This window comes from Anomaloglossus baeobatrachus, chromosome 3 (assembly GCF_048569485.1).
Source record: "Anomaloglossus baeobatrachus isolate aAnoBae1 chromosome 3, aAnoBae1.hap1, whole genome shotgun sequence".
NCBI classification, from domain to species: domain Eukaryota; kingdom Metazoa; phylum Chordata; class Amphibia; order Anura; family Aromobatidae; genus Anomaloglossus; species Anomaloglossus baeobatrachus.
Window position 1 is genome coordinate 249,700,601 of NC_134355.1, and position 24,369 is coordinate 249,724,969.

Genomic DNA, 24,369 nt, shown 5'->3' on the forward strand with positions numbered 1-24,369 from the left:
CGAACCGTTCTCGAACGTAACTCGGACTGTTGAGCTTTTAGCAAAAAGCTCGAGTTCGAGTTCGATCTCAAGCACCCCCCCAAAATCACTCGAACATGAAATTGGCGAACTTTGAACCTCGAACATCGCTCAACTCTAGTCAGGAGTTACGTGTAGGCACCGACTCTACACCTACACACCACAAGGGAGGGGTGTACAAAGTAGTGCGAGAGTATGAGCAGGTATTCAGTAAACACCCGTTAGATTTCGGGAGCATCAAGAGGGTCCAACACCACATTCTCACCCGTACACATCCACCCATCAAGGAAAGATACAGGCCGATCCCACCTGCGCATTACCAGTGCGCCAAAGACATGTTGAGGAGCATGAAGGAAGCAGGGGTTATTCGTGACAGTTGCAGTCCCTGGGCAGCTCCATTGGTTCTGGTGAAGAAAAAGGACGGCACCATGAGGATGTGTGTGGATTATCGGAAGATTAACCAGATAACTCACAAGGATGCGTACCCTCTTCCCCGTATCGAGGAGTAACTGGTCGCACTGAGGACAGCAAATTACTTCTCAACTCTTGATCTTACCAGCGGTTTCTGGCAGGTGTCCGTCGCCAAAGAAGACTGGGAGAAGACTGCTTTTGCTACCCCGATGGGTCTCTGAGTTCAATAGCATGCCTTTTGGGCTGTGCAATGCCCCAGGAACCTTCCAGAGGCTGATGGAGTGCTGTCTGGGGCATCGGAATTTTGAAAGGGTCCTGTTATATTTGGATGACGTCATCGTCTACTCCAGGACCTATGAGGCCCATTTGGAACACCTTGCTGAAGTGTTCGAGGCTCTCTCCAAATGCGGGATGAAACTGAAGCCCTCCAAGGGCTAAATGCTAAAATAGTTTTGGGTCGACATTTGCGGAGCAAGAACAGCAGAAGCAATCCAAAAGTGACCCCGATTGTAGAAATTGCACCTCTCAAATAATTTATCTCTTTTTCTGGAGAATTTCAAATATGCCAGTTTAGTGCCCACTGCCCATACATTGTGCCCTCATATATTGTAGTGCCCCCATACACTATGCCCCTTATACTTTAGCACCTCCATACATTATGCCCAGTTTGTGATTCTGACAATTAAATGAGAGGTGATGCATGGGCTTTTCTCCTTAGTTTCTACAGTTTGTGATTCTGGAGACATGCACCCTATAAATTGTAAACTGTGCTCTACCGACTACAATAATGCTACACGTGGCCCCTTACTGCTATTTAGGAAGAGGTCACTGAATCTTACTTGAGGGGTAGGAGCCTTAGCGTCTTTGTTTCACCAGTAATGTGAGACCCCCCCAATTTTTCCAGTGACAGATGACAGACGTGAGTGGGAGCTGAGTTTGTGAGAGATAAGATAAGGGGCTTATTGGTAATATTTTGGGGTACAGAACATTTTTTTTGACTGCTTTCAGTATAAGGCTAAAATCACATTCTTGTCTTCTGTCCAGAGCACTTACGTTGGGGTTTCTGTGTAAATTCCACAAAAATGTGATTCAGACAAAACTGTCAATGTAACCAGTTACTCTAATGGGGCAGCTGGAGACACTTTGGACTCCGTTTGGCATCTAATACGCTCTTGTCCATGTTTTAGGTGTGCACAGAGCTGTGGTCGTTTACATTTATGCGCTAAAAGGACACCTAAAATGATGGGACATTGCCGGCCCGGAACAGAGACCAGACAGAGTCTAAAGTATCTCCATTTGCCTCATTATAGTGAATGGTTCCAACAGGGTTTTTGTCTGAATTACGTTTTTTGGGGATTTACATGGAAACCCCGATGTTATGCTCAGTGGAAAGCGCAGTATAAATATCAGCAGACACTTATTCCGATTTTTCGGAGGTAGAATGAAAAAATAGAAAGCAGTACAGGAATAATCTTATTTTTATTATTGCTGCGTTCACCTTGCCGTATTAGAGACAGGACAGATTTATTCTGTAGGTTGGAGGTTGGTGCGATTACACCGATACTAGATTTATATAATTTTTTTTATGCTCTGCTTCTATCACACAGTAAAAATGCTTTTTTTTTTTTACATTAAATAGTTTTTCTGTCTTAATATTCTTAGAGCTGTAACTTTTTATTTTTTGGCAACAGGGCAGTAAGGGGCTTATTTTTGCGCAACAAGTAGGAGATTTTTTTTTGGGACACAACATTTTTTGATCGCTTTTTATTCAGATTTTTCAGATGAAGAATGAACAAAAACCAGCAATTCACTTCTTTTTTTTTTTTAAATATTTTTTGCGCGGTTCACTGTGCGGTAAAAGTGATAAGGCTATGTGCGCACGTTGCGTAATTACATGCAGTTACGCTGCGCTTTGTAGCGCAGCGCAACTGCATGCGTCCTGCGTCCCCTGCATAATCTATGGAGATTATGCAGGGGCCGTGCGCACGTAGCGTTTTAGAGCGCAGCGCTTCGGCTGCTGCCCGGAGCGCGTGTTCTAAGAAGTGGCATGTCACTTCTTCCGTGCGCTTTGCCGGCAGCCCCTGCTCTGTCTATGGCAGGAGCTGCAGGCAGAGCGCATGGAATCGGCTTTTTTTTTTTCACTACGGACATTTTCTGCAGCGATTTGAAGCGCACGTGTGCTCTTCAGATCGCTGCAGAAATTTCTGCAGTCACTGTACGCAACATGCGCACATAGCCTTAGACTGATTTATTATTTGGGTCAGTACGGTTACAGCGATACCATAATTGCTGTATATTGCTTTTTTATGCTTTGCTACTTCTACATACTAAAATCTATATTTTACAAAAATTAATTTGTTTTTGCATCGCCATATTCTGAGAGCTGTAACGTTTATATTTTTTTTCTGAATGATCCTTGCTAAAGCTTGTTTTATGTGGGATGGTTTGGTGTTTTCATTTCTTTTTAACATATGACTTTTTTATTTTTTCACTTCGTGCCACTGGGACATGATTTTTCTTCACTTCGATGACTGATCTCATGTATGACAGTGACTTACTGACAGCCTGTAAGACACAGCTTATAGCTGGATCTTACAGGCCACCATACCTTGGGGTGATCAGCTGATCCCACGGTACCATGGCAACGATCGGCACCCTCAATTATTAACGTGGAGGTCCGATCCTGCCTAAGGCTATGTGCACATGCTGCGGATTTACCGCGGATTTGCTGTGGATTTGCTGCAGAACATGTGTTTAACATTTCTGCAGTCAATCCTCAGCAAAATCTATGGGTATAAAAAAATGCTGTGCGCACACTGCACTTTTTTTATACCTGCGGATTTAACCGCGGATTTTCCGCTGTGGAATTAATGTGCATATCACATCTTTTCCGCAGGTACCTGCGGTTTTTGCCATAGAAAATGGTAAAAATCCGCAGGGACCAACCTGCGGAAAAAACGTGGCAAATCCACACCAAACCGCGGCAAAACCGCATGCGGATTTCGTTGCAGTTCTGGTGCGTTTTTTTACCGCAGGTGCGGGATTCTTTAAGAGGATCCGGATTTTGCTTGGGAAAAAGGCCACTTTATAGTGCGCATATGGCCTTAGGGAGGCTTTTAATCCCTGTTTAACCACTTAGATACTGTTGTCAGTGTTTTTTAATGGGTCAGTTGGTCCCAATCGTTTTAAAAATTGGTTGGGGCCGATGCCCGTGTGTGTCAGTGTGGGGTGGCGCTGAAAAATAAGGCCCCTCAATGACAACCGTTAAAAGGAGTACCGGTGGTCGGTAAGGGGTTAAATCCAGCTATAAAAATTATAAAACTGGCATCAAAGTGGGCATTGAAGTATACTTTGGGCCACTGATATGACAATGCAGTCAAACCGATAGTGATGCTCCACATCTAATTCAATTCACTCCAGCCTAGCCCAAATGGGTTCTGGGCATCAGTACTGATATCAAAGTGGGCAAATAGCCAATTTTCACAGATCTGAATAACTATTGGGTCTTTTTAAGGGGTTAAAAGTTTTTAGGCCACAGATCTCATACCACCAATTCACAGATTGTGATACCCTGCATCAAACTCAGCTTGGCCCAAACAGGTTCTGGGCACCAGAACTGGCAATTACATAGCAATTTTTTTCAGATTTGAGTAAGTAACAAGTGTTTTTAATCCCTTCACCCCCAGGCAATTTCCCATATTTCGCTCCCCTTCTTCTGAGAGCCGTATCTTTTTTACTTTTCTTGCCATACGAGGGCTTGTTTTTTGCTGGACGAGTTTTACTTTTGAATGAAATCATTAGTTTTCCATATAGTGTACTGGAAAACGGGAAAAAAATTCCAAGTGTGGTGAAATTGTAAAAAAACTGGAATTGAGGTCTTTTATTTACTACGTTCACTATATGGTAAAACTGATATGTCCATATGATGCCTCAGATTGGTATGAGTTCATAGATGCCAAACATGTATACTTTTACTTTTATCAAAGGGGTTAAAAAAATTCAGAAGTTTGTCCAAAAAAAGAGTAGTGTTTTGGCACCATTTTCTGAGACCTGTAGCGTTCTCATTTTTTGGGATCTATTGCTCAGTAACTGCTTATTTTTTGCAGTAGGGTAGACTCGCTCACATGTACTGAAACAGGTGCTCAGAAAACATAGCTCAGTCAATATAGGTAACCTGGCACACCATACAGAGATACGACCAAAATTTGCAAGAAAAAAGGATCTTTTTATTTAGGTGACCCTTTTAACATGACCGACACCATCATCCTGTACTGCACAAGAGAGCAACCACTGCCCAATCCTGCTCTTTGTCTTGTTACACGCCTAAAGGTACCGTCACACTAAGCAACATAACTAGCAACATCGCTGCTGAGGCTCAACTTGCTCAACTTGCTAGCGATGTTGCTGTGTGTGACATCCAGCAACAACCTGGCCCCTGCTGTGAGGTCGTTGGTTGTTGCTGAATGTCCTGGACCATTTTTTAGTTGTTGCTCTCCCGCTGTGAAGCACACATCGCTGTGTGTGACAGCGACAGAGCAACAAATGGATGTGCAGTGAGCAGGAGCCGGCTTCTGCGGACGCTGGTAACCAATGTAAATATCGGGTAACCAAGAAGCCCTTTCCTTGGTTACCTGATATTTACATTCGTTAACAGCGTCCGCCGCTCTCAGCTGTCAGTGCCGGCTCCCTGCACACGTAGCTGGAGTACACATCGGGTAATTAACCCGGTGTGTACTGTGGCTAGGAGTGCAGGGAACAGGGAGCCGGCACTGGCAGTGTGAGAGCGGCGGACACTGGCTTCTTGGTTATTGCTGCCTGCACACGTAGCAGAGTACACATCGGGTAATTAACCCGATGTGTACTGTGGCTAGGTGTGCAGGGAGCCAGCGCTAAGCAGTGTGCGCTGGTAACCAAGGTAAATATCGGGTTGATTACCCGATATTTACCTTAGTTACCAAGCGCAGCATGCTTCCACGTGTAGCGATGCTCCAGCGATCCCTGCCAGGTCAGGTTGCTGGTGGGATCGCTGGAGCGTCGCTTAGTGTGACATCTCACCAGCGACCTCCTAGCAACTTACCAGCGATCCCTATCAGGTTGTATCGTTGTTGGGATCGCTGGTAAGTTGTTTAGTGTGACTGAGCCTTTATTCTTAGGGGTACTTCTCACATAGCGAGATCGCTAGTGAGATCGCTGCTGAGTCACGGTTTTTGTGACGCACCAGTGACTTCATTAGCGATCTCTATGTGTGTGACACTGAGCAGCGATCCGGCCCCTGCTGTGAAATCGCTGCTCGTTACACACGGCTCTAGTTCATTTTTTGGACGTTGCTCTCCCGCTGTGAAATACACATCGCTGTGTTTGACAGCGAGAGAGCAACGATCTGAATGTGCAGGGTGCAGGGAGCCGGCGTCTGGCAGCTGCGGACGCTGGTAACCATGGTAAACATCGGGTAACCAAGCGAAGCGCTTTGCTTGGTTACCCGATATTTACCTTAGTTACTAGCATCCGCCTCTCTCAGGCTGCCAGTGCCGGCTCCCTGCACACGTAGCCAGAGTACACATCGGGTAAATAAGCAAAGCAGTTTGCTTATTAACCCGATGTGTACTCTGGCTATGAGTGCAGGGAGCCAGCGCTAAGCGGTGTGCGCTGGTATCCAAGGTAAATATCGGGTAACCAAGAGAAGCATTTTGCTCAGTTACCCGATATTTACCTTAGTTACCAAGAGCAGCATCGCTTCCACGCATCACTGGTGGCTGGGGGCTGGTCACTGGTGAGATCTGCTTGATTGACAGCTCACCAGCGACCATGTAGCGACGCACCAGCGATCCTGACCAGGTCAGATCGCTGGTGGGATCGCTGGAGCGTCGCTAAAGTGTAACGGTACCCTTAGTGTGGCTCATTCTTGAGATTGACCTTGAAAAAGGCTAAGGCCGGTTTCAGACGTCTGTGTGTCAGGTATGTGTGACATCTGTTTTTAACACGAATGCCACACGTACCCATGTTATTCTGTGGTGTTACTCACACATTCATGTTTTCACATGGACCATGTGGCCCTGCACGTACACACGCAGACATGTCCGTTTTTCCTCCGGCAACACTGATGTCACACGGATCGCACACTGATGTGATCCGTGTGATATCAGTGTGACACATACCAGAGAAAACACGTGTCTTTAAAATAAAATGATTTTCTACACTCACCTGTCTGCAGCTCTGCTGTCTTCTTAACTGTTGTCACTTGCTTCCAACCCCCGCTCATTATGCTCATTGCATATGCATTGCCCCGAGGACCTGGAAGTAGCAGCAGTGCCGGATATAACAGTGTCGGGAACAACATCGCTGGGGACACGTGAGTATCCAGCAGTGTGTGTGTTTGCAATGATGTCAGTAGGTCATTGTAATATCTAAGGCACTCGGATGACATCCTGACGACACCCCCTTGACACCCACGCTACCGCGGGCGCGGGTGTAGCGACAGTGACTTCACGGGTTCATCAGAGTTCATTGTGAACTCCGATGAACCCATGACGTTACAGACGCGACACCCGCGATAGCTCAGATGTCATCTCAGATGGAGGTGTCATCAGAAGGTCATCCGAGTTCATTGTGAACTCCGATTAACCCGTGACATTACTGCTGCACCCGCACACACACACTGCTGAGGGCGCCCCTGCGGTGACCTGGGATCACCTTTTGAGATTTAGAAAACTGCAGGGAAGCACACACAGCAGAGTGTGCGTGCCTGCAGAGGCTGCTCTCACAATCAATGGGGAACGTTCGGTTCTCCATTGAATGTGCCAGCAGTATGGGATTGACTTGGGCCCCCCTAATTGGATTACGGAAGACAAGGGTTAGGGCTTTAACAGGGAAATAAACTGGAGAAGAGGGTGTCTCTTGTCTTTATTTATTGAATAATTTTTCCTTTTTATGTCTTTTCAGGTTTGCTTTTGGGGAACGTTGTGGGAGCTCACCATGGATTACGGCGGACCTTTTGTATTTTTTTATTTATAAAAAACAAATAAATTGGTGAACGAGAGCTGGAGTCGGGGGCTTTTGTACAAATAAACTTTTTTTTATTCTCCTTTCAACTACTGAGTTAGTAATGGGGATGTCTGCTAGCATCAACCCCACAAATATTACCCCATTTGTCACTGCATCAGGGCAACGGGAACAGCCGGGTCCACCACCAGAATTGACGCATTTAATGGATGCACTATTTCTGGGGCAGCTGCGGGCTGCTATTGTTAGGCTAGAAAGGGCCAAATAAAAATGGCCCTTCCCACCCTAGTAATATCAGCCCCCAGTTGTCTGCTGCACTTTGGCTGGTTTTAGTAAAATGGAGGGGACCCCACATCATTTTTTTTTAATCTAAAAATTTAAAAAATAAGCGTGGGATCCCAGGTATTTTTAATAACCAGCCAAGGTACAGCAGAGAGGTGAGGGTTGCAGTCCGCAGCTGCTGCTGTTCCTGTGCTGGATGTGAAAACTTGGGGGGAACCCTACTTCATTTTTTTTAAATTAAAAAATAAAAATATCGTAAAACAGCTACCTTTATATTTAGTGAGCTATTCTATCTGTTCTGTCTATTTTATATGTTCTTTCTTATTTTGTTTCTTTATATCTCTCTATCTATCTATCTTTTCTATCTATTCTATCTATCTATTCTATGTATCTATCTTATCTGTTCAATCTATCCATCTATTTATTATCTATCCATCTATCTATTTTATCTGTTCTATCCATTTATCTTATATATATATATATATATATATATATATATATATATATATATATATATATATATATATATATATATAATTTTTCCGACTTTGCCCATCTTTTACAATTAAAAAACTATTCATTTCAGTATCATGTATTTTTTACCAGTACCAGTCACACAGATGTCACACGTATGAAATGTCGGTCATGTTAAAAGGGTCACCTAAATAAAAATATTTTTTTTTCTTGCAAATTTTGGTCGTGTGCCAGGATGCTTATTTTTTTATGTCATGAGCTCATTGTTTTTAATTATACTATTTTTGTATGTATGCTACATTTTGGTTGCCTATTATTGCATTTAAAAAAAAAATTTTAGGCGACAAAAAAAACCGTAATTTTGACGATTTGATTTTTTTTCTCATTGCGCCCTTTACCGCTCAGATTAATTGATTTTATATTTTGATAGGTTGGGTATTTTTGAATGCGGCGATACCAAATATGTGTATATTTTTTATTTTTTAAACAGTTTCATTTTCAATGAGGCAAATGTGGGGGTGACTAGAAGTTTTAGGTTTTTTTAATTTTATCTTTTTTTAAAAAAACTTTTCTTTTTTTTTTTTTTACAGTCTTTATTTATTTTACTAGTCCCCTATGGATCCACTGTCTGATCACTTGTGCATTTCTGTTGATCAAAAATGCACTCTTACTTTAAGAGGGAAACGGTGCGATTCCCGCCGTGGCCATTTAAATTGTGCTGTCACATTCTGACAGTGCGATCTAAGTGGCAAGCAGGTGCACCTGTTAGCCCCACATGTCTGCTGTTTAAATCATTCATTTAAGGAGGTATATACATTTAGGCCACTGATCTCACATGAGGGCTTAACTATCTGCATATTGGTGGTGTTAGATCAGTGCCCCAAAGTAATTTAACCCCTTAAAAACACCAGATGTTTATTCAAATCTGTTAAAACTGGCTATTTGCCCACTTTGATGCCAGTTCTGATGCCCATAACCCATTTAGGCCAGGCTGGAGTGACCTAAAGTAGATGCAGGGCATCTAATGTGTCTGCATTGTCATATCAGTGACCAAAATTGATTTAACGATGCAAACACAGAGGAAGAATGGTCGTGCACCACTGCCTGTCACCTGCAGTACCGCGTATGCCTGGGGTATTCACTTGCCAGCGATTCAGTCTAGCGCGGGGTGCGCGTTTTAGAATAGAATCCAAGGAGGTAAGAAAAAGCGAAGGAATGCGGTTCCTTTTTCTTACCTCCTACCAAAATTGATTTAACCCTTTCAATATCATACTTCAGTGTCCACTTTGATGCCAGTTTTATAATTTCATGTCCAGACACCTCACGGCATTGTATTTTAGTGTTGTGATTTTTATTAAATCTGTAAAAAAACAGAAAATAAATAATTGTTGAATAAGAAACCAACTTAAGCCCCAAATAAGAAACTGGAGGGAGGAATAAGAAACCAACTTCATCCCTGAATGAAAAACTGGAGGAATAAGAAACCAACTTCATCCCTGAATAAGAAACTGGAGGAATAAGAAACCAACTTCATCCCTGAATAAGAAACTGGAGGAATAAGAAACCAACTTCATCCCTGAATAAGAAACTGGAGGAATAAGAAACCAACTTCATCTCCAAATAAGAAACTGGAGGAATAAGAAACCACTTCAGCCCCGAATAAGAAACTGGAGGAAAAAGAACCAACTTCATCTCCAAATAAGAAACCAGAGGAAAAAGAAATCCCTTCAGCCCTGAATAAGAAACTGGAGGAATAAGAAACCAACTTCATCCGCAAATAAGAAACTGGAGGAATAAGAAACCAATTCAGCCCTGAATAAGAAACTGGAGGAATAAGAACCAACTTAATCTCCAAATAAGAAACTAGAGGAAAAATAAATCCCTTCAGCCCTGAATAAGAAACTGGAGGAATAAGAACCAATATAAGCCCCAAATAAGAAACTGGAGGGATAAGAAGGACACCTACAGCATCGCTGACACATATAAGACACTAGGGAATAAGGCTGCTTTCACACTACGTTTTTTTAACATGCGTCATGAACGTTTTTTTGCTGCAAAAGCGGATCCTGCTTTTACAGCAAAAAAACGCATGCAAACGCATGTGCTATTTTGCAGGATCCTGTCACTTTAAGTTTATGGGCGGGCATTGGAGTCATGTGATCGGGAGTGAGGGGAATTGAACGTGACAGACTGGGAGCCGGCATCTAACAGCTGTGGAGGCTCGTAACCAAGGTAAGCATCGGGTAACTTGCTTGGATACGCGATATTTACATTGGTTTACGAGCGTCTGCTGCTGCTAGGAGCCGGCTCCCTGCACACGTTACCAACGTAAACATCGGGTAACTAAGACCGCGGTTACCTGATGTTTACCTTGGTTACGAGCGTCCTCCACTCTCAGGCGGGGGAGAGAGGAGAGAGAGGGAGGGGGAGGCAGGGAGGTGGAGAGAGAGAGGGAGGAAGGGATAGAGGGAGGGAGGTGGAGAGAGGGAGGGAGGTGGAGAGAGGTGGAGAGAGAGACTGATCACCCGAGACTGGTTTCTGGGCATGCTCAGTAGAGCAAGCAGGATCCTGCCTATCAGCATGCCAGCGTTCACATGCGTTTGCGTGCTGTTTAGTCAGGATCCATAAATTTGCAGTATTTGGACGCAGCTCAAAAACGCTACAAGTAGCGTTTTTGAAATAAGTTAAAAAACTGCAAGTCGCTGGATCCTTACTATAACGCACGCAAACGCATGTGAACGCATGTTGACGCGAGTCCATTGCAAATTCATTGAAATGAAAACGCATTTGCACTGGATCCGTTTTTGCGTTAAAAAACGTTAATGATGGATGTTAAAAAAACGTAGTGTGAAAGCAGCCTAAGACGCTGGAGGGATAAGGTTATATGTGCACATTGCGTTTTTGTCGTGTTTTTTTAGTGCAGTTTTGTCAGAACTTTTTCACTTATGACTTCCCAGCAAAGTCTATGAGAAGTCAGATTTGTTGTGCACATTGCAGTTTATTTGTCAGCAGTTTTCTTGACAAAATTTTGTGACAAAAAAGCAGCATGTTCATTCTTCTTACGTTTTTGTCAACCTTTGTCACCCATTGAAATCAATGAGGGGATGAAAACCGCATGACCAAACGCATGGTTATAAATTGTTTGCATTTTGCATATGTTTTACCTGCAGTTTTGTCAACAAAAACACAGCTCAACAACTTAGTTCAAGAATGAAAAAATCAATGCTGGAGTGATTTTGGCATGTCGGTGTCTCTCTCTCACTCTCCATCAATATTTTATTGTCAATAGAACACACATAAAACAGATAGTGAAAGTGAAAAAATACAGTTAAACGAATACACACAAACAAATACGGACATCTAAAATTAATTAAAAGCACTAACGCACTTGAGAGATACCCACATTGAAAAATATATATTCTTGGTCCAAAACCAATAGGCTGTAGTCAATATTAAACAAACCCTGAAATACCCCTATATTTGTGCCACAAGTAGAGGACTTTCCGCAAAATAGTATAGCAGCTTATGCCGAGGCATATAATAAGTTTGTACTGATATGGTACAGATTTATTGATGATATCCTGTTTCTGTGGACAGGGCCCTTGGATTTGTGTGACGAGTTCATACGGGAGTTGAATCAGAATGAATTAAACATAAAGCTTACCAAGACTATATCAACTACTTTGGTGGATTTTTTGGATTTGAGGATTAATCTGAAGGGTGAGTCTTTATGTACGCAACTCTTTAGAAAGCCTACCGCCGCCAACAGTTTGCTGCACTACTCCAGTTTCCACCCTCCTCATGTCCGGAATGCGATCCCGAAAGGACAATTTTTGAGGGTTCGGAGGAACTGCAGCAACCTGGAGGATTTCCGTGTTCATGCACTTGATCTTTCCAGCAGATTCAAAGCAAGGGGTTACCCAAAACGAGTCATATCCACAGCCTACCAGATGACCTCTAACATGAACCAGGAGGATGCCCTAGGACCCAAGAATAAGGCCAAAGTTGGAACGGTAAATTTGATCTCACAATATCACAATCAGTGGCAGGATGTTTATACAATTCTCAATAACAACTGGGGTATCCTTCGGAGTGAGGAAAGGCTTTGTGCCTTTATCTCTGAAAAACCCAAGATGGTTGCCCGGAGAGCTAGGAATATGAAATCATTCCTAACCTCTAGCCACTTTCGGAGACAGACCCAAAACTTGTGGAGGGGTTCAAAGGTTGTTGGAACTTTCCCTTGTGGGGAATGCACGGTGTGCCAATTCATGGATGCAGGAAACCAATTTCTTCTACCTATTCCTCCTGGGCAGGTCTCCTGTCGGTCGTATTACAATTGCCGGTCGAAGAATGTGGTCTATGTGTTGAAATGTGATTGCCCTAAACTCTATGTGGGTCAAACCACCCAGGAGCTACGACGCAGACTACAGCAACATATATCCAATATCAACACAGCAAAAGAGGATCTGAGAAAGGGTAAGACCGTGTCATCTGTGGCTATGCACTTTCTCACACATCACACATCTCCAGATGTTGTATTGAATGGAGTACTACCCTCGGCCCGGGAATGATTCATCGAACTTTGATCCAATTTCTCGAAGAATTTTATAAGACTGCACATCAAGCCACCATGGTCGCCTTTTGAATGGCTCCATTGCTCTACTCACAGGACTTTTTTGCTGTCGCCTACCAATGTCTATTGGTGCCCTGCATCTCTATTCATAATGGATTCTAATGGGGTACCTCCATTCTTCCACTCTCAGCATGTACCAGTGTGGTACACTCCCAAAATATTGTGGCCTGCCCCATTTTTCTCCCAACAGGTTGTATAAAAAACAAAAAAAAAAACAAAAACCAGCAGAAAGTAATTTAATTTTTATTTAAAAAAAAAATAAATTTTAATTTATTATATATATATATATATATATATATATATTTTTTTTTTCCCCCTTACTGTGGCGCTGTCCCTACCACCGACCACAAGGATGACCAGTGGCATTTTCCTCTCCAGATGTTGTATTGAATGGAGTACCCTCGGCCCGGAATGATTCATCGAACTTTGATCCAATTACTTGAAGAATTTTATAAGACTGATGTAATCCACACGAGGTCCCACAATGCTTCCAGCTCTGCTACAGCTGAAGCTCACAGACTGCCCGATGTGAGCTTCACGCAGCAACTGAAGAGAGTCGCACTATCAGCGGTGACACCACTCAGGTGATTTCCGGTCACAGTTGGAGTCCTCACAATTAAAGAAATGACGCTTGGAACACCATTCTAAGTCTGAACTGGGTGCAAAAACCTAAAAAAACTTCACTATATGGAGAGAAGGTATGCACACCAGTGACTATGTAAGGGGAATATATGTAATAGCAATAACTGCTGTGTGAATACTGGCCTAAAAAATACAATAGCTACATGTAAAAATGAAAAAATGACAATGGAAACTGCATTACTGCCATGAAATATGAATAAAGAGAAATTTAGCTATAGGGGCTCTATTACAGCCGGAGTCCTCCACCTGTGACTACAAATCAGGATGCGACTGAAGTAAGCTGCAGGTGGAGGACTCACCTGAGTGATTTCACCACTGATTGTGCAGCTCACTTCAGTCATGGCCTGAACCTCACAGCGGTGAGCCCATGATGTCACTGCCGCGACATACTCGATATTGCGGGTCCTGATCCGCGGGGCTCTGTCTGCACTCACAGCGGGCAGTCATGTTCTATGACCCTCGCTGTGACAGGACATTGATGTAGCAGAGCTGAATCACCATAGGACCTTGTGTGGATTACATCGGACCTGCAGGGGTGTTTGCAGGATTAATAAAGTAGGGAAAGAGGGGGCTTTTTGTATTGTATTCCAAATAAAGGATTTTTAAGGTGTTTGTGTTTATTTACTTTTACTCACAGATTAATTATGGTGTGTGTTTCATAGACGACTGCCATCACTAATCTAGGACTTAGTGGCAGCTATGGGCTGCTATTAACTCCTTATTACCCCAATTGCAAACGCACCAGGGCAATCGGGAAGAGCTGGGTCCAGCACCAGAATTGGCGCATCTTATGGATGCGCCACTTCTGGGTACAGCTGTGAGCTGCTATTGTTAGGCTGGAAAGGGCCAAATAACAATGGCCCTTCCCACTCTAATAATATCAGCCCCATATGTCTGCTGTACCTTGGCAGGTTTTTGAAAAATGGGGGGGACCCCACGTCTTTTTCTTTTTTCAATAAATCAAATTTAAAAAAAAAGCGTGTGATCCCCTGTAATTTTCATAACCAGCCAAGGTACAGCAGACAGCTGAGGGTTGCAGACTGCAGCTGGTCCTGTGCTGGATATGAAAAATGAGGGGGAACCCCACGTCATTATTTTACAAAAAAAAAACAACACACCGCTGTCCAAGCTATCCCTCTATATAGCTATTCTGTTATTTCTATCTGTTCTTTCTTATTATCTATTCTGTTTGTTCTTTCTATTCTTTTCTATCCATCTATCCTATCTTTTCTTGTTTCTCCTTTAAAAACGCATTACCAAAATCGCCCCATCATCACGTTATTCCATTTCCAGGCTCTCTGTGACAAGGTGCCGTGTTGGCTGCCGTTTGTGTGCAGGATACCGCAGCGTGCGCACGTAGCCTAGCACCTCCAGCATCGCTGACATTCTGAGCAGGCAGGTTGGAGCGTCCCCGGCGCTCAGGCTCGTCACCACAGCGTGCTCTCGCGGGATCTCGCTGGGCTCTCGGCCGCCATATTTCGCCCTGTAGTATTTTGGTTTCGCCTCCTGCCTGGAAGCAGAGGAGTCATAGACAGAAGTGCAGCTAGAGGAGGGACCGTTACGTTCCGGGACCTGTGACGTCAGAAGCGCTTGGTTCCGCTGGCGGAGCGCGGGACATTCTGGACTGGGCCTGACAGGATTTTGAGGCCGGGACTTGGCAGTGCGGCGGAGGGGGGGAGGTGGCGGTGAGAGTGCCGGGCCGGGGCAGCAGAGGCGACGCTTGTCCCCCTCCCCCCCGCTGGACCGAGCTGGCTGCGCTGGGCTGACGGTGTCGCGGGCCCCTGTCCGAGCTGGCGGCGGAGGAGAAGGCTGTGAGGTGAGCGGGGCCTGCAGTGCGGGTGCTCGGGCCTGAGCGGGGCGGCGGCCATAGAGCTTAGGCCCCGGTGTAGGCCGTGACACCTCTCACCTGAGCCGAGGTGTGCGCCCATCTGTGCAGGGAGCTGGCCGGGGCATGCTGTCCTGCCACAGGCTGTCATGGAGGAGCTGTCACTGGTGATCCATGGCCTCCACCGCTGGCAGTGTGGCATTCCAGGCAGCATGTAATAATGGCCATATAGTAGGGGCCAGAATGACAGCCCCAGTGGCCACAGTCGCCAGCAGGAGGGTCATCCCTGTTAGCTGTCCGCTTTGGCTTGTATTGTCGGCGTATGATCACCAAGCGGGCAAGTAATATCGCTGCCCAAGACCCCAAAGTCTCTTCCAGGTGGGCAACCATGGCTAGTTTATCAAAATAGGCACCGCTAAACCATAATGCTTCAGGAAAGTGTCTTTTTCAGAGTTTTGTGTTTATGTTTCTGAGCACTTTTTTGATAGTTTTTAAAATTGTTTTGGGGTTCCTGTTTTTTTCAACAATGAAGATACTACTAGCTGTTTTTTTTAAGACAAAAACTCTGGCAAGAGGCTGGAAAAGACATCTGATCGTCCTATTAGCTTTCCACATTGACTTGTAGTGCAAAGTATAGATCGTACTTGGAGAGGAAGACTCCTGAAGAACGGTTGGGTGACTGACCAGACCTGAAAAGTGAGCGGGAGTCGTTTTACATTGAAAGTCTATTCATTCTTTTAACCACTTCTTCAGGCGGGTATCGGAGCGGACTTGCTCTGAACGTTGTGTGCCCGTCCTCTGGCTGGGCATGGCCCGTCCTCTGGCTGGGCATGGCCCGTCCTCTGGCTGGGCATGGCCCGTCCTCTGGCTGGGCATGGCCCGTCCTCTGGCTGGGCATGGCCCGTCCTCTGGCCATTTCAGTATTTTTGATAAGACAGTGTGATTCTTGGTGTAGAAAATCCCAGATCCCTAATGGTCCTCGTTATACCGGCTCTATGATTAGGTTGGGCCGCCTGTTTGTGGGAGTACGATGTATGGGAACCCACTTATCAGTGCAGTGACCCCACCAATCAAGCATTTATGGCCTAAGCCTATTAAAGGGATGCTTCCATCTGGGTGAAAACTGTTTAACTATATAAATATTTGACTTTTTGCCCTTTACTGTAGCAGTGTTTTGCAATTGAAAATATAAATCTAAAATATTATTGTTGTGCAAGCAGAAGTGATGGGTAGGCCGGTCACATAATCTGTTCTCTGTACAGAAAATCGATAATCCGAACGACAGGCTCATCAATAGGTGGTGGACTGAAATGACTGCTCTTTTCTGTGGATGACCTAGGCAGATGGGGGCATTGCCAAGTGGAAGTGGGAGTAAGGCTATGTGCCCACGCTGCAGAAAATTTGTGGAATTTGCCGCGATTTTTTTTCGTGGAAATTCCACGGATTTTTCAAAAATCCGCAGTACAGCAAGTCCCCAGCCATTTCATTGGCAATTGGGGAGTGTTGTGCCCATGCTGCGTTTTTTTCCGCATGTCAATTATTCCTGCAGATTTTTCCGCAGTGTCCCATACTTACCTGCCTTCATAATAGACACCGGAGTCACTTCCTGCAGTGCAGAGGAGCGCGGTGGAGCCAGGAACAGGAAGTAAGCGGGGCCTGCATGGGCTCCGGTCATGTGACAGCCAGAGCTAGTTCAGGCCCGCCCACCTTCTCCGGCAATGTGCAGACAGATACGGCCAGAAACTGAAGTGCTGCGTGATGGAGGTTAGGCTGCTTTCACACATCCGGCTTGAGCTCTGCGGCTCAATCCGGCTGTGCAAGCTATGCAACGGATGCGGTGAACACACCGCATCCTTTGCATAAGTTTTTCCTTTGCGGCCAGTCCGGTTTTTGCCGCTTGCGGCATGCTACTGAGCATGCGCAGTGGCAAAAACCGCATGCGGCGGCCGGATGCGGTTATTGCCGCATCCGGCCGCCATAGGCATGCATTGAAAAATGCGCCGCATCGGTCGAATGCGGCGCGATGCGTTTTTTTTGCCGCACGAAAAAACGTGCCAGGCAACGTTCCATCCGGCCGCCGCATCGGCTAAATCTGCCGCATGCGGCAAAAACCGGACGGAACGCAAGGCCATGCGGCACAATGCGGCACTAATTAAAGTCTATGCAGGAAAATCGCAACCGGCAGCAAAAAAAAACGGTTGCGATTTTCCTGCAAAGTGCCGGATTGTACCGCATTGCAGAAACCGGAGGTGTGAAAGCAGCCTAAGTATGAACTCCCCCGATTACTGCAGCACTTGTTCTGCATTGAGGATGCAGTGCTGAAGCCATGGTACTGTATCCTCAATGTAGAATGACTGCAGCATATCCGCAGGACATTCCGCAATACAACCGCAGCAGGTAAACAGACAAAGTTGTGCTGCAGTTTTCTGGGAGCTCCTGCGGATATATCCTCAGGACACTTTCCCCGTGGGCACATAGCCTTAGGGTGCAAAGGTCCATTTACATGGGCCGACCTGCAAACTCTGTGTGCACAAGCTGCAATAGTTCTCAGCAGTGCGAGTCCTGATTACACTGCCACACCGTCCACACGAGAGCAATCTTTTCTGCTGCAAAAGATCCTTTCATATGATGAGCGAGCAGTTTACTCGTTGATCAGGTGATCGGCAGCCTGTTTAATATGTAAGATCTTCAAATGAGCGGTTTTAACATTGCTTATTCAGGATTATCTTGCAGCAAATATGCCCCTTAAGTTCTAAAGGTGGAACCAGATAACTAATCTTGTGCGGTAGCCTTCAGCTCTCCAGATTGAAGGTCCAATCTTTTTGCTTCATCTATGTCCCCTATAGAGGTTTGGAACTTCCCTCTCCCCATTGAGAGCACATGGACACTGTATATGCAAGCAGGATCAGCAGCTTTACAAAGCCAAAGAGCCTAGAGAAACATGCTGCAACTATAGTTTATAATGGATCGGATTGCACCACTATAGTGCCACGTTACACCGAGTGTAGTCATTCAGAGGTCCGTAATTTGCTCACCATGGCTACTGTGCTACTGGCTGGAAAACAGAGTATGGGGTGTCCAAAGTCTTTCCAAAGGCAAATCAAATATTTAATTCTGCCTGCAGTAATCAATACACAGCGACACTTGTGCACCCATCTAAAATGTAAGGGTTTTCTTAATTGATCTTTAGAAATATAGAGAATAGTGAGAACTAAAAAAAGAATCGGTGTATAGAAAAACAAGCCAGAAAAAACGCCTACTTCAAAACGAAAGACATTCTGCAAAATAATGGTGTTGCGCCATGAATGTAGAGGAATTTATTTCACGGGGCCCATGTGTAATATGCTAATAAGTGTAATCTTCACGCAACTATAATTACCTCTATAAATCTACCACAACAGTACACATGAAATTAACATAACTTGGAATATATCTTATCAGAGAAAAGTTATTTATTTATTTTTTTTTTCTTCTGCACTTGAACTGATAATTCATTTTTAAGCTTAATTCACAGGTAAAATGTCTTCAATGGGTATAGACTTTCCAGTTAATGATGTGAGATGGCAGTTGGTGAACTGTGGAGAACTGAGTGTCTGGAGGATGCTCAGAAGGTCAGCCTCTAGCGCCTCCTCACAGTCAACCTCTTTCTTCTCTGTAGAATCTTGAAAAACGTGACTGACCTTTTTCAGTAATGGGGGGAAATCTGTGTTCACAGAATACAGATTTTACTCATGAATTGAAACGTTGTGCACAGAGTGGACAAAGTGTTTTATCATGAAGAGGTGTGTAACAATGGATAGAGAAGTTCATGAAAGTGTCAGCCATGAAGCAGAAGCTGGACGCCCATCCACAACTGACAACATGGAGCGTGCATGTGAGCTGATTCTGTTGGTTAGACGAATGACAGTGGATTGTGGCAAATCACGCCTACGAGGGCAAAGATTCATGTCTGAAGAAGGGAGGATGGTGATGCATTCGTAGCTCGGAGCTTAGCCTACAACATTATTCAAAGAAGGGTTGCGAAAGTTTGTTGACAGATGGACAAAGTGTATTGACAAGTCTGGAGATTATGTAGCAAAATGATGTATTTGTGTTGTCTAAAAGATTATAAATTCTACAGCCAGAATGCAAAATAATTTTAATTGTTTCATAGACTCATATATTACATAGTTGCTGGAACTGAACTATAGAGCGTGTCAGGGTATTTAACACTGTCTCTAGAGCGTAGCCTTAAAGGGAACCTGTCAGCAGAAATTTCGTCCAAAACCTAAAAGCTTCCCCCTCTGCAGCTCGTGGGCTGCATTCTAGAAAGGTCCCTGTTATTATTGTGCCCCCTTTCTGACCAAAATAAAGACTTTATAAAGTGGTACCTTTTTGTATTCAGATATTGTAAATGTGACACGGGGCGGGCTTTCTGCCGTCTGTTATTCTGCCTCCTGGTCCTGTATGCCGCCCCCATCGCTCCTTTCCATAGCTGATGCACCGCCCACTGCTCCAGCCATCCCCGCGCATGCCCAGTGCCAGTCTCACGGGACTGAGCAGTGTGACCGCTGGTGACGTGTGCGCAGGCAAGTGATTATGTGCGGGGCTGTGATTGTTATCAGCAAGTACCCGCCCATAATCTCGTGAGCGCGCAAACCTCACCAGCAGTCACACTGTGCTCAGGGTAGTGCTAGACTGTATGGGCTGCTTCCAGGGATGACGTCCCTTTTGTCACGTGATGGGGGCGTGTTCAAAATACTATCACGTGACAAAAGGGACGTCATCCCTGGAAGCAGCCCATACAGTCTGAGCACAGTGTGACCGCTGGTGAGGTTTGCGCGCTCACGAGATTATGGGCGGGTACTTGCTGATAACAATCACACCCCCGCCCATAATCACTTGCCTGCGCCCACGTCACCAGCGGTCACACTGCTCAGTCCCGTGAGACTGGCACTGGGCATGCGTGGGGATGGCTGGAGCAGTGGGCGGTGCATCAGCTATGGAAAGGAGCGATGGGGGAAGGCATACAGGACCAGGGGGCAGAATAACGGACGCCAGAAAGCCCGCCCCCGTGTCACATTTAGGGTATCTGAATACAAAAAGGTACCACTTTATAAAGTCTTTATTTTGGTCTCACACGGGGCACAATAATAACAGGGACCTTTCTAGAATGCAGCCCAGGAGCTGCAGAGGGGGAATCTTTTAGGTTTTGGGCGAAATTTCTGCTGACGGGTTCCCTTTAACCATATAGGGCAGATGCTGGTAATATTGCATAGCCAGCATCTGCCTGTAACAGCAGCGATCAATGCTATTGCTGATTGCCACAGTTAACCTCCGAAATGATGTGTCACCAAAGCACCACAAACCAGCCTAAGGGTATGTGCGCACTAGGCGTTTTTTTCACGCTGCGTTTTTATGTGCGTTTTTGTCTAAAAAAACGCACCGGCGGCTAAAAAAAAACGCGGCAAAAACGCATGCGTTTTTGCCGCGATTTGGTGCGTTTTTTTCTGCGTTTTTGCTCACTGCGTTTTTAATCAGTGCACAATGCCATTAAAGATTGTTGATGAAAAAAAAAAAAAGGTCATTTCCTTCTTCAAAATGTTCATTGTATGCAGGAGAGCAGACAGCTGCAGAACTAGTGTATGCAGGAGAGCAGACAGCAGCTGCAGAACTACAAGTCTCAGCATCCTCCATTCACTAGTGTATGCAGGAGAGCAGACAGCAGCTGCAGAACTACAAGGCTCAGCATCCTCCATCCAGGACTGTATGCAGTTTTTTTGCCCAAAAAGAAAAAAAAAATGACATGGGCTTCGCCATATTTTTGTATGCTAGCCGGGTACAGCAGGCAGGTACGGGCTGCCCCCAACCCCCAGCTGCCTATTTGTACCCGGCTGGGAACCAAAAATATAGAGAAGCCCTTTTTTTTAATTATTTCATGAAATAATTAAAAAAAAAAAATGACGTGGGCTTCGCCTAATTTTTGAGTCCAGCCGGGTACAACTAGGCAGCTGGGGATTGGAATCCACAGTGCAGGGTGCCCATGCTTTCTGGGCACCCCCACTGCGAATTGCAGTCCGCAGCCACCCCAGAAAATGGCGCTTTCATAGAAGCGCCATCTTCTGGCGCTGTATCCAACTCTTCCAGCTGCCCTGAAGCCAGGTGGCTAGCCGGGTAATAATGGAGTTAGGGCTAGCTGTATATTATCAGCTAGCCCTAAGCCCGAAATTCATGGTGTCACGCCAATATTAGACATGGCCACCATGAATTTCTAGTAATGATAAAAAAAAACCACAACACACAGAAAAATATTTTTATTAGAAATAAAACACAACACAATTAGTGACTCCATCTTTATTGAAATAAACCCCCCTCCGCAGTAATCCTGGGTCAGGGTCCCGTGCCGTCCAATCAGGATCCAATATCATCTGATCGGTTTGCTGGAAGGCAAAGCGATCAGATGATGTGTCAGGACCAAGTGCCTGAATCCCATCACACATCAGCTGACTGTATAAAAGCCGATTATACAATCAGCTGATGCATCAGTAGAAAAAAAAAAAAAAAATAATACTCACTTATGTGCTGTGCTGATTACCGGCAGCTCCTGGAGCGATCGATTGGACAGGAGTCTGATCCTGTCCGATTGCTGCAAGAGCTGCCGGTAATCAGCTGATTAAGTCCCCTGACGGCAGGATCAGCTGATAGCCGGCCGGCGCGAAAAAGCCGGCGAGACTACGATCAGCTGATGCGTCAGGTGACTGCATCAGGTCATCCACCGCCAGGTCCTGCAAGCAAGGTCCTGCCCCGGGGAGACTGCACACAGCCAGAGCGGCGGGACCAGGAGGAGATGGGAGCGGGCATGGCACCGGGACCCTGCGGACAGGTGAGTATATATGACATTTTTTTTTTTCTACTGTTCACTTTGATTTTCGCCACTGCCTCCACCTCCCGCCCAGACATGGCGCCGCACGGAGCTGACATGCACAGGACGGGAGGTGGACGCAGCGGTGACGGTACCGGGAGGATTCACGCTTCTGTGTTTACCAACAGAAGGAATCCTCTTCCTGTACACGTCACTGTAGTGCCCACCCCTTGCGTTTATAGCTGCGTTTTTAGTCATAGAAACGCGGCTATATGCATTTTTCATTGCGTTTTTAACATCTCATTGAATTCAATGGGTGAAAAACGCAGTGAAAAACGCAGAAATAATTGACATGCTGCGTTTTTGTGGTCACCACAAAAACGCAGCTAAAAAAAAACGCTGTGTGCGGACAGCACTTATGAAAACCCATTGACATTGCTGGGGAAGCAATGTCACTGCGTTTTCAGCACAAAAACGCGGTAAAAAACGCCGCTAAAAACGCGGCAAAAACGCCTAGTGCGCACAAGGCCTAAACGTCCTTTTGGGTTGCTTCACTGCAGGCGTGATCACTCAGAGAAGATGGGTTGGTATGATAGCGGGGGTCTGCTCATGTTACTCTTCTTCTATGGTGGTCAGCCACAGCTTTGGTGTCATAGAAGACACTGATATTTAACTTTGTACTGCAATACTATTGTACTGTTGCAAATAGAAAAAATAAAATGATTGTACGTTCAATTCCGCTTAGGGGACAAACAAAGTGAAAATTTTCAATAGCTCCCCTTTTCCCTAGTTTTATATAAAGAAATGTAACAAAATATTATTTGGTATAACAGCATAGTCTGATTTTATCAAAATTTAAAGTTGACCCAATTGGTAAACACTAAACAGCGCAAAAACCCCTCAGAACTGTGTATTTTCAGTTGCCACAACAGAGTTTTAATTTTACAAAGTTCAGAATTTTTAAGCCACTAAGGATATGTGCCCACGATCAGGGCACTCTGCGTCCTGACCTGCGGGGCCACGAGTCTCCTCTGCAGGAGACCGCAGCTGCTTGTGCCCACGATCAGGGCACACTGCGTCCTTTACGCAGCGGTTGCTGACCTGCGGGGCCACGAGTCTCCTCTGCAGGAGACCGCAGCTGCTTGTGCCCACGACAGGGTTCAGTGCGCTGCGGTCTCTCACTTGTGCTCTTCGTACGGAGGACGCATGTGATTCTGCAGCAAACAATTTACATGCTGTGGTCTGGAAAGCCGCACCGCAGGTCTGTGTTTGCTGCCGAAAAAACAAGCGCAGTGTGCACGGGATTTCTAGAAATCCATTCACTATTCCTTATACTGTGAATGCAGCGTTTTGGACTCAGCGAAAACACGTTACATCCAAAACACTGCAAACACCGATTGAGGGCACACATCCTAATAGTTAAAAAAAAACAAAAAAAAACAAACATATTTGGTATCGGCATAATGGTTGTGTTCAAAATTACAACTGGTCCTGCTAAAAACCAGCTCATAAAGTGTGCCGACAGAAAATGTGAGCAGAAAATTGGGGGAAAAAAATGAAACAAATTGATTGCGTCTTTGCAGGGACCTTGCAAGGAGATTCGTGCTCCCCAAACGACTGTTCTTGCGGTACAGTCATATCCAAAAGTGTTAGCACCCTTGAAATTGTTCCAGAAATTGAAGTATTTCTCCCAGAAAATTATTGCCATTACACATGTTTCGTTATACACATATTTTTCTTTTGTGCCTATTGAAACCACACAAGAAAAAAATGCTAAATTGGACATAATTTCACACAACCTGCCCCAAAAATGGTGTAGACTTAATTGTAGGCACCTTTCCAAAATTGTGGCTAAACTGTTTTGAGCATGTGATTCTCATACAAACTCGCCTTTTGCAAGTAACAGGTAGGGCCAATATGAAAATCACACCTGAAACTAGATAAAAAGTAGAGAAGTTGACAATTTTCACACAACACCAAAAATGGGCCGGTCAAAATTTTTGGGCCCCTCAACTTAATATTTGGTTGCACACCCTTTGGAATAAATAACTATAATCAATCGCTTCCTATATCAAACAACAAGCTTCTTACACCTCTTCTGGAATTTTAGACCACTCTTCTTTCACAAAGAGCTCCAGATATTTCATATTTGAAGTGTGCCTTCTCCCAACATAAATTTTAAGATCTCGCCACAAGTGTTCAATGGGATTTAGATCTGGACTCATTGCTGCTACTTCAGAGATC

At 45.0% G+C, this 24,369-nt stretch overlaps 1 protein-coding gene across 1 annotated transcript in view; it reads left to right on the forward strand.

The window, feature by feature from the left end:
- Positions 1-14,926: 14,926 nt before the first annotated feature.
- Positions 14,927-24,369, forward strand: part of TAB2 (TGF-beta activated kinase 1 (MAP3K7) binding protein 2) — a 124,277-nt gene continuing 114,834 nt past the window's right edge. The window contains exon 1 of the mRNA XM_075339791.1: positions 14,927-15,275. The gene's annotated coding sequence lies outside the window, so the exon portion shown is untranslated. The remainder of the gene's footprint in view (positions 15,276-24,369) is intronic.